This window comes from Castanea sativa, chromosome 5, assembly GCF_040712315.1.
Source record: "Castanea sativa cultivar Marrone di Chiusa Pesio chromosome 5, ASM4071231v1".
Taxonomy (NCBI): Eukaryota; Viridiplantae; Streptophyta; class Magnoliopsida; order Fagales; family Fagaceae; genus Castanea; species Castanea sativa.
Window position 1 is genome coordinate 59,405,515 of NC_134017.1, and position 15,959 is coordinate 59,421,473.

At 34.6% G+C, this 15,959-nt stretch overlaps 1 long non-coding RNA gene across 1 annotated transcript; it reads left to right on the forward strand.

Moving 5' to 3' along the window:
* Positions 1-9,554: 9,554 nt before the first annotated feature.
* On the forward strand, positions 9,555-12,651 carry LOC142637290 (uncharacterized). The gene is made up of 3 exons (XR_012844593.1): positions 9,555-10,962; positions 11,082-11,178; positions 12,158-12,651. It is a non-coding gene; the product is annotated as an uncharacterized LOC142637290 (long non-coding RNA).
* The last annotated feature ends 3,308 nt before the right edge of the window (positions 12,652-15,959 follow it).

Consider the following 15,959-nt stretch of genomic DNA (forward strand, 5'->3'; position numbering starts at 1 on the left):
TATTTTTTTTAAATCATATTTAAATATATAAAAGACCTCAATTTTAGTTTTTGTCTTAGGTCCCTAAATGCATTAAGCTATTCTTAACTATAGCCACAAATATTTTTACAATACTTTTGCAAATGGTTAAGGTAGAAAATTATTATTGGTTTGCATTTGAGCTCACCATTTAAACCATTATTTTACTTACTAATAACCAGTCACCATATCAGCAATTTGTAAAAAAAAAAAAAATTAAAAATCTAACATTTTCTTCATCTTAAAGACCATAAAAAATTTATAGATTTAAAATCTAAAACAAAATATACAAACCCAAAAAAATTAAATTCAATCAACTAATTTAACCCAGAAAAAAACCAGGCCCTTTAAAAAAAATTTGACAAAATATTTTTGTCCTTATCAAGTTGCAAACACACAAATCAAAGACAAAAAAAAAAATCACTCAATGACTAAGTAGCAATAGAGTGAACACTGGAGCCGCCGCCGCACACAGTCAGCAGTAGAGTCACCCCCTAACTTCAAGTCCTAATTTCGTCCTTGGTTATGAAATACCCTAGAAAGTCAAACGACATGTACTTAAATTATGCCTCTCTCCAGATATGTCTAATTTGCTTCAGAGTTCTGCTTAAGATTGATGAGTGGATGTGAGTTCAAGAATGAAGAGAAAATCCTAACATTCACTTACCTAATGCATCCCTCATAATGCTTCCTAATATATATATATAAGGCTGGATTAGAAAATCTCCTAACACTGCTACCTATGTTTGTTGTTACAAAAGAGTAATCGACAGGTATCCAAGTAATATCTTGAGTAGAGTAGTCCTTGTTTTGGAATATACTTGAATTGTAAAATTCATGTAGTAGAGCTAGCTGTTTTTTTTTTTTTTTTTTGGCAAATGGGGTGTCCAGACCTTTTCGGGTACTTAATTATTCTCTCAGGTGTATACATTCACTTGTCCCATAGGCACCAGGTTATTACATGGAGGAATCTCATGGGGGTGACCCTAAGATAATAGCAAGAAGTAAGAAGTTTTGAACCCAGGATCTCATAAAACCACTAAGTCAATCCCCTTAAATATTGTTAGGAACCAAGAGGTTTCTAATGAGGATGTGTATGAATTATAGAACGATTGATGAGAATTGTAGGGAAATTGACTTAATTTGAGATAGTCACACTCCATAGAGAAATAGAGATTAAGAGAGAGAGAGAGATGCACTAATGCACTAAGAAATTGGTTTATTCTTCAATTGATATCTCATGTTAGATTACAATCATGTATTTATAAGAGACTAGCTCTAATTTCATTGGCCCACATGGACTCATCCTATTGGTTCTAATTTGTGACTCTTTTTTCTTTTTCTTTGTGTAAACCCAAGTTCCATACTTACAAAGAATATCTCATTGTAAAACACAAAAGGGCATTTAAAGAAAGAAATTTAAAAATCCATGCTAGTTCGGTCCGAAAATCTTCCAAGCCACTCAAGCTCAAGCTCTAGGAGTTAGATCCAGCTTCACTTTACTCTGCAATAGGGCCGACCCTAGGCCTAGGCCATTTAGGCCAAAGCCTAAGGCCCCCCCTGACATAAAAAGGCCCCCAAATATTTGGGGGGGGTAATTTTTTTTTCTTAATTAAATAAAAAGTGTGAGTTAAGTGTATATTTTATCCCAATCTTAAGAAGGTTTAAAATATTAGAGTTATGCTAGTATATTACAAGTTATATTATATAGGTCCTACAAATACATATGTCACCAATGAAGTAATTCAATACTTTTTTTTTGAAGTGTCACCTCATTGCCACATTAATTTGTAAGTTTTTTATAGTAAAATTTGCAATAAGTTTAGCATTTTCTCCACACAAAAAATAAATAACTAAATAAAAATACAACACAATCACCATTAAATGTATGAAAAATTCTAAAGTCAATACAAATTTAAAAAAAAAAAAAAATTACAAACTGATATATTAGGAATATGGTCAGTGATACTTAAATAATATAATAAAATGAATATTTGAATAACTTTTCTTTTATTGGTAATATGCCAATTTATAAAATTTATATAGTAATTATCATTAGTTGTGAATTACTCATATTAATAAGTAAGAATTAATAATGAATTTAAAATTAAATAAAAATTAATAAATATTATTTAAGTAATATTTAGATGTAAAAAGGCATTTATAAAATTCTCCGCCTAGGCACCGTACACACTTTGGCTGGCACTTTGGCTACCATCTCCGCAAGTACCGTGTACCCACCGTACTGAGTTTTATCATTAGCTCACTTGAGGTAAATTAGTCATATTAATAAATAAGAATTAATAATGAATTCGAAATTAAATAAAAATAAATAAATATTATTTAAGTAATATTTAAATGTAAAAAGCATTTATAAAATTCTCGCCTTAGAATGTTCGGCTAGGCTATTACTCTGTACCCACCGTACTGAGTTTCATAGTCCTTGACATGAGAGACAGTGTCGTCAATCCGGCTCCTCGCACAGTCAAACCGGTCCGAACCGGGCGGGTGCATCCCACGGAAGTAGCGATATATCCATGACAGACCGGCCACAAGGGCAACACCAAAGCCACACAGGGACATGAACCCTGCACTTACAACAAAGAGGAATGTCCCAATGGGGAGCCATATGGGGCTCGTGAAAAGGATTAATGGGCTGAAGAAGATGATGCAGAGGACTGTGAGGAGGAGCAAGATGGAGCCAGCTGGGATGAGGAGGCCAACGAGTTGGGAGGAGTTTGGTGCATAGTCTTTGAGTTTGCGTAGGAATGCAGAGGTGGTGGGGTTGGAGAAGTTGATGGAATGGTTTTGGTGGCGAAGCTCTTCCATGGTTGAGTACTTAATTACATGAGATATTGTGAGAGAGAGACAATGAGTGAGAAACGGAGAGGGTTTCTAATTTGTGACTTTCATTGATAAAATGTACTACTTATTATATGCTAGTAAAATAACAATTAGAAAAGAAAGGAATTCCGTGTCTCTCTCTCTCTCTCGGAGCATTCTCTCCATTCTATTCTATTCTATCCGTGGTCTTTGGTCTTATCCATCCCTCAACGATTCCTCTCTTCCTCTTCTAGAAAACCCCGAGTGGGAAAAGTATACAATCAACTAGATTCGGACGCTTTAAAAAAAATATTAAAAAAATAAATAGTATTTGTATGTATTCAAATTAAATCACTCAAAAGAAAAGTAGGCCAAGTATCATGTAGGAATTCTCGTTTTAGTTATGGACACGGACGGAGGGAACAATTTGAATTCCTCAAACATAGCTTCTTTTTTCCTTGATAAATTCATGTAGAGCCACCCCTAACTTTAAGTCTTAGTTATGGACACGGACGGAGGGAGCTACTGCCGCATACGTACAGTCAGCAGTAGAGCCACCCCTAACTTTAAGTCTTAGTTTCATCCCTGGTTATAAAATACCTTAGAAAGCCAAACGACTTGTACTAAAATTATGCCTCTCCGGATATGTTTAATTTGCTTAGAGTTCTGCTTAAGCTTGATGAGTGAATGTGATTTCAAGAATGAAGAGAAAATCCTAACATTCACTTACCTAATACATCTCTCATAATGCTTCCTAATATATAAGGCTGGATTAGAAAATCTCCTAACACTGCTACCTATGTTTGTATTGCTACAAAAGAGTAATTGACAGGTATCCAAGCAGGGACGGAGCCAGGACTTGGAGTTAGAGGGGGCAACTTTGCTGTTAGCTGTGTGCGGCGGCTCCAACCCTTGAGTCTATTGCTTTACTACTAAGGATTTTTGTTTAAAATTTTTTAAATGGCCAAGTAGTTTGTTCTGGGTAAAATAAATTGATTGGACTTAATTTTTTTAGTTTTATTATATTGATAATTTTTGTTGTCGAGCTAATTTTTTTGAGCTTCTACATTTTGTTTTAGATTTAATCTATTAATTTTTTATGTCCTTAAAAGGTGAAAAATGCTAAAACTACTAAATTTTTACAAATTGCTAATGTAATGAGTGGTTATTTATATATAAAAAATAATGCAAGTGTATGAACTAATAAGAATTTGCTACCTCAATAGTTTGTATAAACATTGTAAAAACGTTTTTGGCTATAAGATTACTCTAAAAAATATTGATGGCATTATTAAGGGGGGCAAAGGGTAATTTTATTGAACAAAATTGTTAAAATTAGTACCTATTAATATAATAATTTTTTTTTTTTAAATTTAGGGGGGGCCATTGCCCCCCCTAGTCCAATAACAGCTCCGCCCATGTATCCAAGTAATATCTTGAGTAGAGTGGTCCTTGTTTTGGAATATAATATACTTAAATTGTTAAATTCATGTAGTAGAGCTAGCAGTTTTTTTTTTTTTTTTTGGCAAACGGGGTCTCCAGACCTTTTCGACTATAACAGCGATTCCACTACCCTTGTTGTCTTCTTCCTCTGACTCTCCTCGCCCATTTTTTATATAAAAATAAGTCAATTGGAACTTGGAAGCTTTATATTTTAATGTGTGCTAAGTATTGTTCTGCTGAATAGAAATGAATAACCTTTTTAATTTGAAAAGTTTCTTTGTCTATCACTTTCTGACCCTTAACTTATGTGCTGATTGGTAAGCTTTAGATTTTAACGAAGTATGGGTATGCACCATCCAAAACTGTTACTTAACATGTATTTTGATTTGTGTATCTAATATCTGAGTTTCTGTTACGAGTTTTGAGTTGCAATTACTGTGAACAAGCCATGCTATTGTGATTATTTGCACTACAGAGGAGTGATCCGAGGAGTTGCATCCCTGAAAAACTACCAATTGGTATTTACTAGAAATTATAGTATATACATGAATTTGAAGGGGCATGTTGGGGCTGAATTCTCATTTTTAAATAAACATTTTCAAAATGTTATGAAATATTATGAATTTTAAAGTGTGGGGTTGTATGAAAATGCTTGTGGATATGATATATGACTTGGTCAAATCTTTTTACAACCCAACATAGAAAGGAAAGCCCTTGCACTATAATTTTTAGGACTATTGAAAATATTACGAGTAAGTTCACAGAAACAACTTGTAAAAAATTTACCTTTGTTTATCTAAAGGATGTAGAATTATTGAACCATTATGTGCCCCACCACCACACACACACACACACACAAAGAGTAGAAATTATAGTTATATTTTTTTATTATCTTAGTGTTTGCATGCAAATAGACACAGACAGGATACATATACATATACACACATATATATATATATATACATATATATATATATATATATAGACACACGTATATAGGTGCTTCAGGAATGGACTAAGCCAAGAGAAGTGCCAGAACTTCTCTGAACTTTTTCAAAAAATTGAGTGAGAAATTACATTTAACACTATTTTTTTTATATGCATGTAAAATAATTATTTTTAAGACGAGGAGAAAGCTCTAGTATATAGGTAGGATTCTAGAGCTACTTTTAAACATTACAATTGAAAGTTTAAAAGATAAATAAAATCTACAAAAAAAGTAGAATGAACCCCTCCGAAGGTAGATATCCAATCATACAAAATTCTCAAGAATAAAGGTTTTATTGAGATTAATGCAAGTTCAACACCTTCAAAAGCTCGACTATTCCTGTCTCTACAAATTGTAAGGCAAGGTGACTACGACCATGTTTGCTTGCGAAAATAGAAGACAAGCCAGCGAAATTGGTTGTGTCTTCCTATGGATGCATGTCACAACATTTTAGGGAGACCATGATTATATGACAATGACATGATCCATCACATTACAGCTAATACATACTCCTTCTGAAGGGTAACACAAATATAGCTTGTCCTCTTATGGAAGATATCATAATTTTGTCTTGAGACAGCAGGTTAATGGCATCTTGGCTGCTGAAAAGTTTGAAGTTGAAAATCAAGATATGGGACAAATTTGGGAAAGAAGTTCAGCTTTTGGAGTTTGATGATTATCCTGTAGAGATTGGGCAACTATTATAAAATTTTAAGGAGCTGTTTGTCCTCCAATGAGAATTATTCAACAGACTTTTGATTTAGTACCAAGGGCAGCAATAACAAATCTGCCAACTTACAGAATGCCACCTATGTAGTAGGCTGAAATGCATAGCAAGTTGAGGAGTTGACTGCCAAAGGTTTGGTATTTGAGAGCAAAATCCCCATGTGCTGCCATTGCTCTTGCTTATATCTAAAAAGGATTTTAAGTAATAGATTCTAGTCCCTTGTTTATCATATATGTTTGACATGCTAGTTGGATCAAGGTTTTCTCCAAAAATAGACTTGAGGAGTGATATTGTCATATTAGATTGAGTGGTGATAAATGGAAGACTACATTCAAGACACTAGATGGGATTAATGAGTAGCCAGTGATGACATTTTGACTCTTATGCATCAAGCACTTTCATACATGTTATGGTTGAGGTAGGTAAACCCTTCTTGGGCTATAAGATGTAGATTTGAAACTAGAGAAGATCATTTGAACCAAGTTTTAGAGGTATCAACAAAGCGAAATTCTCTATGAACTTGAAGAATTGCTCTTTCTTGCGTCACAATACTGGGTTTCTTGTGTCAGTAAATGGATTTTGATTGGATAAAGAGAGGGCTATCAAGGAGAGTGAACAGTACCACGATCTATGGGGGATGTTTGTAGCTTTCATGGATTAGCCTTATTTTACAATAGATTTATCAGAAATTCCAGCACTATCATAAGTCCTATCATTGAGTGCTTAAAGGTTGCTAATTCTGGGTGGATCAAATCAACATATAAGGCCTTTGAACGAATCCAAACATTAGTCACAAAATCTCTGATTCTTGTTCTATTGCTGGAGTTTCTTCTTAAAGCCTCTGCTTGTAAATTTGCTTGAAAGGTTGTATCTTTTTGGCTAGATTAGATAATACCTAAGTTCCCCCTTTTTTTTTTTTCCGAGTGTAAGATGGGGGATTGAAATTACCCCACTGGTGGCATGCCATTTGGCCATAAGGCCATTGACATTCAGATAAGGCCTACATAAGGTCTACATAAGGCCTATGTTTTTCTTGCTTCATTAGAAATGCTTAGCACTGCTTGAATAGCTTTCTTATTCTCTTTCTTTAATATATCAATGGTGAGAAGTGTCCAGAACTTAAGGAAGCAAAACCTGATCATTATGAATATGAAATGTGCAATTTAAGAGACAACTGCTTAAATAGCTTCTCACACTCTTTTTTTAATATTTCAATCAAGAAAAGTGACCACAACTAAAGGGAGCAAAATTCTTATCATTATGAATATGTAATGTGCTACTTAAGGGACAAAGAACTGGGGGTCTACCCTTATTGGATGTGAGGTAAAAATGCTGCTTGTGGAGCTTGTTAGCTTGAGTGATGGTAGCTATGGGTTCATGAAGTCCCATCTTTCAGTCCCAGCCTCACCAAACTTGGAATAGAAGAAGCCCGCAGTACAAACAGAGAAGCAATATTTTTTTTAATAATTACATAGATAATCAAGTTTAATCTAAAGATCAGGCAGTAGTAAAGTAGTGGTGGTGGGAGTGGTCTTTTGCTTTAGAAATATTTCTACTTAAGTCAGCCATAATCCCAACTGAATTGGGGATAGCGTTCTGAAATTTTTTTCCATAAATTTTTTTTTTTAATTTCAGTTATGTTTTAGATTTAGTAGTTCTCTCTCTCTCTCTCTCTCTCTCTCTCTCTATCCAAACTAGAATCTGTCTACTCTTTTAAAAATATAGTTTGAGTTCTTGAGGAGTAAACCTCTATCAGAAACAGAACACTCTATGTGGAATTGAGTTTATTAAATTTTCTCTTCTAGTATATGATATGAATCCTTCTATTAGATATAATTTTATATTATAGTTGAAACATATGTGCTTTACTTTTTATTAGGCGTGAACGTCTAGGCTCCAAGAGGCTTGTGTGCTTAAACACACTCGACTCATTTACCTCCATTGTTTGACTCTGGTAGCACCAGTTCTTCCTCTTCAAGTTTTACACGGGTCACATGCGCCATTGTGGACATGCATATGAGGTGTGTCCCTCTTCTTGAAATGCAAAACATAGCACCTTTGACCCCCAACCATCATTGGAATCAGCTAGATCAGAATTGCTTTGTACTTCATATCTTACTACGTCACTTCCCTTTTTAATCCCATCAATATTAGCAACATTTTCCTCTTCTGTTTGGATCATTATGATAGTATGTCAACCAATCATTTTTGCTACATGGCAACATGGAACACTATGAAGTTTACACAACTGTTGAACCCCTTCGTGGTGCACTGTATACTCTTCCAAACAAAGGGTCTCCTCATATCATAATGCAACACCTGACTTTCTCCCATTAAGGAATATTGTTGAGCATCTTCAAGGTTAAACAAATCAACCACTCCTAATTCATCTCTAATGAATTGGTTTAAACCATTAAGTTAACATGATGTTATTTTCTCTTTAGTCTGGTAGATGCCAACTCAAATAGACAGATTTTGTACTTCAAAGTGCATTCTTCCACAAACATTCCTCTTTGTTTCAATGTATGGGATCTTTCACACAATTCCATTGCATAATTAGTTGACAAAAATTATTACTGCTACTTTGCTTTCATGTACTCTTGTGTTTGATTTTTTTTCTTGCCTTGTCAAGCCTGCTGCTCACCAACTCTCTTCCACCATTGAAGCACAATACCCTTCACTTTAAGCTTCACAAACAACACATTTTATCTTCAGTCATGGAAGTCTACTCAAGATAAGCCTCCAAACTAGCTTCCCAGTCTAAATAATCCTCTAAGTGCACCAACTGATCCTCCAATCTGCCTCCTGTGGCATTCTACGAGTTTGGCATCAAGAAAGGGCTTTCATCTTCTATATCATGTTTCTCATCTTCAAGCCCACCTTCTTGTATATTTAAGGTTTCTTGGTTGCCTTTCAAAGTCTTTAATTATACAACTCATCTCAGCCATCTTTGTCTACCAGCCTTGATTTCCTATATCCCCATAACGTCTAAACCACAGCCTAAAGTTACAACCTTCAACTCAGATTTGAATAGTGTGGCTTAGATCTAGGCTCTTTTGTTTTTGTCCCATTTTATGTGGAAAGGAGAACTTAAGATCCTGTGTAGATCTGATATGATCCAGTTGAAAGATGCCACCTTTCAAGCAAATTGATGTTTACAAAGGGTTAAAATAAATTCTAGCTGTAAAATAAGATTATAGCTAGGAGAAGAAAATGAGATTGAAATTTGAAGTAAGAACTCTAAAAAATCAATTTCTAGGCCCAAAGTCTAGGAAATATGAAATTTGATCCGTAAAGAAAAGACTGCTTACAATAACTCAAAAGAGAGTATTTATAATAACGTTTAGTAACTTAGGATCCTAGCCCTTACTCTTCTTTATAACAAAAAAAAAAATCCTAACCCTCCATTTTATTTAAAGGCATATGCTAGCCACATGACCACTAAAATACTAAAAGAGATTTTAAAGAAAACATAACATAGAGACATAACTAGTCTTGTAATAGCTACGGGCTGGACAAAATGGTCTAATGGGCCTTCTTTGCTGTGGACTAAGATTCTCCTGCACCAGATGTATTTGTGTTGAATTGATTTCTTTATACTTTACTGAACTGAGGATAGTTTTGAGTCTAGGATACATTTTCTGGGAAACTGCTTAGCAGAAAAGCTACTACCTAACCTGGGAATATTGAGAATTGGGTGGAGCTTGCTTAACAGAAGACACTACTAGTGGCAGCGCATAGGATGCCCCAATTTCAACCTGGGAATATTGAGGATTGGGCTCCTTTTAAATCAGGGCATTTTTTTCTGTTAAAATATCAAAAAGGGGTAGAGGAGATGATTTTGAGAAGCTTTTTAGGACTTTGAATACTACCTTAATGATTGGAAAATTATCTTTAAAAGACCCTTGAATTTAAAAATAAAATACCAGCTTTTTTCCCCCCTCGTAAATCTAGGTGGTGTCATTGTACTGTAAATAAAATATGGTGATGTGAGGTTTAGAGGTTGTGAGCTAGTGTTATGTTAAAGAATAAAAAACAACTTGTAAATTGAGGGAAAAGTAGAGGAAGCGGGCAGATTGCCAAATTAATGTCAGCATTGTTTCTCTTGGAGAGGTTTCCTATTTGACTTTGCTGTATGTCACCACGGGATTGTTCACTACTAGGGAACTTGATCTTTGCAGCTGCTTATGTAAACTTAATGCCAAGAGCTTTGTGGCTCAGTGGCATTACCCTTTTCAATCCCCCACTCCCACTTGTAAGCACAAAAAAAAAAAAGGTCATTGTAGTTGTGCAGTTAATTTTAAACTATGCTTTTAAAAATTCCTTCATCTATATTTGAGTCAATTTTATTTCCCAATTGGATTATTTTTCTTGTACAAATTGTTTGGTGCCCCTGTTTATGTGATTAACTATATTGAAAATGCCTGCTTCTAAGATCTACACTGTTATTGTGCTCATAGGCAGGGTTTTCCTGTGGTGGAATCTGAGTTTACTGACATTGTGTTTTCTGGAGACCCAATGCATATTGGGAAAAGCACTTTAGTCCTAAGAATTAAGTACACAAATAAAACAAGGAATTATTTGTTTAACTTGTTAAATACGTTGCCTTGTTTGTCAATATCTCACTTTATTATAGATTTAGCTTCTCCTCTGCAACAGTTTGTTATTCACAAGTGATTTATTTAATGCAGTTTGGTTTTTTATGAAAAAATGAATTTGTATTGGGAATTGATAGTGTTTTAGTTCTTGGTCTTAAAATGTGAAAATTCCCCCATTCATTTGTTTCTTATCTCTGCCGTTGCTCATGATCTTTTCTCTTCATCTTGGCACCTATCTGGCACACTCATGTATGATCCTTTTTTTTCTAGGAGGCTCATAGGAAAAGTAATAATTGGTTACCTCCTCCATGGGCGATATTGGCAATGATTGTCCTTGGTTTTAATGAATTTATGCTCCTTTTAAGGTAATTTTAGCTAATGCAGTCTCTTAATCCCTGTATAATTAATTTTAAGTCTGATGTTCTTAGCATTTGGCTCTTTAGTCTTCTTGTGTTCATTGACACGTTTTGTTAAATGAAAACAGGAATCCGCTCTATCTCATGGTTTTATTTATCTTCCTTTTACTATCAAAAGCCTTGTGGGTACAGATGGACATACCTAGAGAGTTTCAAAATAACACTGTGAGTATACAAGGAAAATTAATCACCTTCCCTTTATTTAAAATAAATGAATCTTCAGGTTTAACAAAATAAAACCTAACTTCTTAATGTTTATGAAATAAGACCTGTTACAGATGACTTTGTTATAAGCAACTGCTATTCAGTCCATGAGTTTTTAAATGGTACCACTTCTAACATCCATACAGTTCCAATGTAAGGCTTGTTGTATCTGCATGAATTATTCTGGTAATATATCCCTTGCTATCAATTAAACATTAATGGCTAAAGTATATGCTTGGTCTCTAAAATTTTAATTCAATTTCAATTTTGTCTATCAGAAAAATTTCAAGTTACTCTTTATGTTTTTCCCCCACTTTTTTTATCAAATGAATCAATTTCTTCTCTTAACACAGTTGTGACCAGAAAGGCTGATGTGCACTATTTTAGTTTTTTTTTTTAACTTGATAAATAACAAAATACACATCTTGCTTAGAAAGCCAACTCCCAAATATTTGTGGGGGGAAGTTTCTTCCCTCATTTTCCTTACCATTTTGCTGCACATGCGTGTAATGCAGAGCACAATTCACCACTGAGTTTTTTGAGAGTTGGCTGAATAGGTAACATGTTTATTTTGGTATGCACCACCATGTCATAATAAATGGGTACCACTATAGTCTCATCAGACTACATGGACCCATTTGAAAAACTATTAGGACTAACTTGACACAAAATATTATCTAGGGATGAAATTGAAATTTGGCTAATTTTTTAGGAACCAAACATATACTTTAGCTAAATCCAATTTATACCATATCGTACAAAATTTTGACATTGCATTGTTTGATATCTAGTTGGTTGTAACTTTCTTATCATTTTTAGACAAACAAAGTTTAGAAACATAACAAGCCCTTTGAGGAATGATGATGTAGGAGAGGCTGCTTAAATCTGAGCTTGTCCTTTTCTGAACAGATGCTGAATATTGTATGTGTTTTCTTATCAGCTGGCTGGACTACTATCAATTTCATCAAGGTTTCTTCCCACTGTCCTGAACCTTCTAAGACGACTTGCTGAAGAAGCTCAAGGGCATGCAGCTCCTGAAGCACCAAGACCACCATATTCTTCGGCTTCTTAGAGTTTCAGGAATCAAGCCCCTCAGCCAAATCCTGTTTCAAACTCGATTCCTGAGTCATCTGTATCATCTAATATTTCATTTTCTGATAGTGGTGTTGATTACTCAAGCCCAAACTTGATACACAGGCATACCACAAACATTCAAGAAGAACTTTCTTGATGCAAAATTGCTTTTACATGTATAACGTGTATCAGATTAGGATAGCTGCTCCCTCATGCAATGCTTTTCACTTTTACTCAAAAATTTTCCCATCTTTTCTTTATTGAGAAAAAAGAAAGAAGGGGGAAGATGAAGAGGGAAAGAAGGTAGTGTTGGTGGGTGGGGGGGTAGTTTTACAAAATAAAGTGAAGATTGTTAATGCTGTATAACATACAAATATTTTGTATATATAATGTGGTTATTTTATGGTGCTGAAATAGCATTTTACGAGTTGTGCATCTTGTCTCGAAGTGTTTGCAAATTTTTACAATACAGAAGCAAGTATGGAAAGGATGAACAGTGGTGATTGTTGGTCCTTTGTTTCTTTTCTCCTGTTAAGAGGGGAAGTACTACTAAATCAGTTCACAGCAATGGAAACGACTCTTGTCTCTGAATCCTGGCTGCACGAGTAACCTTAGCCCAATGTAACGACAAGCTCCAATGACTGCAGAGTGTTTGGGTACTTGCAAAGAGGAGCAAGCAATATTTTGGAGCAGCTGGATTTCAAGAATCTCAACTATTAGCTACAGGGTCAGTGAATGACATGTTAATTTTTTTATGAAAAATTTATTTATATTTAAAGAGAGAATTTACAACTCATACAAAATCAGTCTTGCCAGAACTGAACTAATTGCAAAGTCCTTTAGCTTGATTTACCTTTTGACCTGCGAGAGAATCCATGCAAAGTCCGATGCGGTAGCTTTATGTTTGATGTCATACTATTCAAGTTACAATCATTTTAACCACTTACAGTCTCTATGGTTCAAACAAATCTTGAGTGAGTGAGACTTGATTAAATTTGGATTAAAAGAAAAGATGGAAAGGTTTGGAGTGGACAGAAGAAAGAAACATGTTGTCTTTTCCTTTCACCTTCGTGTCTTAAGTATGAAATGGTTCTTTCTTCCTTCCCCTAACCTTCCCTCCCTTCTCCTTCCAACCAACTAGATTATACAATATATGCACTAGGAATGCTAACATTTATTGTGGACAAAAAAATATGAACCTTTAACCCAAACTGCAGATTGCAGTAGAAAGTAGGTCAAACTGTCAACCTGCAATGGGTGCTGTTTGGTTTATTTGTCAACTGCACACTTTGTCTAACTATTGTTAGCTTAAAATTTACAAATTCTGCCTATTTGGTTTGTCTCTACTTTGTTCCTAAAGTGTACCCAAATCGAGCTGCTTTTAAGCAGAAAAATAACAGGTAAGAAAGGCATTAAAGAGGAGAAAGGAACCAATACTACGTTACAAATGGTACACAGTACACTGAATGTTAGGTAGTGTCCATGACATTGGTTGGACGCCATAAATTGTAGTCAGAGTTGTTAACGGATACTATGTTACAAATTCTTATATGGATTTACCGCTAACATCATTTTATTGTCTATCTTTTACAATTCACTATCTCAACAGTTAGGAAAATGTCATGAAAACAATTATTGACTCTAGACATATTGTTGTAGCCCGCTCAAATTGGTAGTTGATCGAGGTTCTTTTTTGTGAGTCCTTTATTTGGTTGTGTGTGTAGGTCTTGCTCGACCATGTCTAAGCTCAAGTCAATAAATGGACGGCAATACACGGAAATAGGCTTACAAGTCCGGAGAGATCAAATTGCTACACCACACAACATATGGTTTTTTAAGCCCAATAAATCAACAAACAAAGCAGCTGTATAGGGCCACAAACACATTTGGGCACTAGGGTCCAACCCCTCCAACAAACAGCTCAAACTTCCTTCAATTATACTACCAACAATGCTATGGGCATAATCATTCCTGTACTCAATTTCTCAAATTATTGAATTGTGATATTATGACTAGTTGACGAAAAGCGATATGTCTATATGAGCAAAAAATGGTCACTACTCATAGTCGCATAAGTTAGTAAGTTGTGAAAATGAGACAGTTGCAGAAGTCAATAAGTTGTGAAATTGGTTATGCAGTTGGGTGCGCCTTTAAAATTATTGTATTTTTCTTCTAAAAATTCATTCTTACATGGCGCTTCACTTGAGTCTACCACAAAGAAAAAGGCCTTTTAATTTTTCAATGAAAAATTCAATGCACTTTGAGTTATTGAACTTCCTTTGCTCAAAATCAAAATAGTTAAACTAGGATTTGAGCTTTTCCAGGTACAAAGTTTGCCTACAAACTCCTACTAAAAAACTAACATGTAATATTTTTGAAAATTTAATTGCTGGATTGTATGTTCTTAATATGCATGTTAAATTTCATTTAAATTAGATATTGTTTACTATTCGATCCATAAACTTATTTTTTATGAATTATTTAAGACTACAAAAATTAGAAATTTAAACAGTTGATTAATGGCATAGCTGTTGGCAAACTTTGTTCTTCCAACATTACCTCGAACAATCAACCAATTTCTACAGTCCAACCCATGGATTTTGAAATTGGGCAAAGTGGAAATCGGTTTTGCAAGTAATTTTAAAGAATTGTGACACGACAACCATAGAGGTCAACGCATGTTTGATTTAGAGAATGAGTCACACGATTCAATCAAAATTTTTTTGTTTTCGTGTTTTTAACCAAAATCTTGGTCTTTAATGACTAGTTGTGAAAGAGTAATGTGGTGCAGTGCGGTTTGCGGTTTTATAATATGAAAACCACACAAACCGTACCCCTCTCTCTCTCTCTCTCTCTCTCTCTATTTATATAATAAGGAAAAAATATCAAATACATTATACATTAATAATTTAATACCCTAGTAGCAGCTCCCTAGTTGTATTTCACTGTATTAGTTTCTCAACAAAAAAAAAAAAATATTATCACTCTCTCAGCCGTTAGACCCTAGCCGCCACACTTCCACACGAATTGTCACTAGACTACTCACTACCATTGCATCGGTTCAATCTACTATTGTGGTATTTATCTCTATATATGTGTTCAATTCAAGTTCTCTTTGTTAAAGTTAATCTATTGGCCTATTGCACTATTTACTTAGGACAAAATAGCTTGTATATCACAAAATTGTTAATTATATTATTATTTTATTGATTGTTGCCATTGGTATATTGACACTTGGAAGTGATGGGTCAGTAGCTACGTTGGATATTTAAGTTTAATTTTTGTGGGTGATATATATTGAATTTTTATATAGTAGGTGTATTATGGGCTTCAAACTGCATCTTATACACCACACTACATTGCATGTGACCGCAAAAATGAAGTGCGGTGCGGTTATAATTTTAGCTAAACTATACACTGCACTGCATCACACATGTGACCACAAAACTGAGGTGTGGTACAATTATGGTTTTTGCTAAACTGCACCACAAAGTGCAGTGCTAAAATTGGCCCAAAACCGCACCGCGAACACCTCTAGGTGGGACTATTTAGGTCATTTTAGAGTTTTCAAGGAGTATTTAATTTTAAGATTTGATGGAGGATATGCCACTTTAGTGGTTTAGAGGCTCTTTAGTAATTTTGGATCTTTTAAGGGTATTTCATTCATT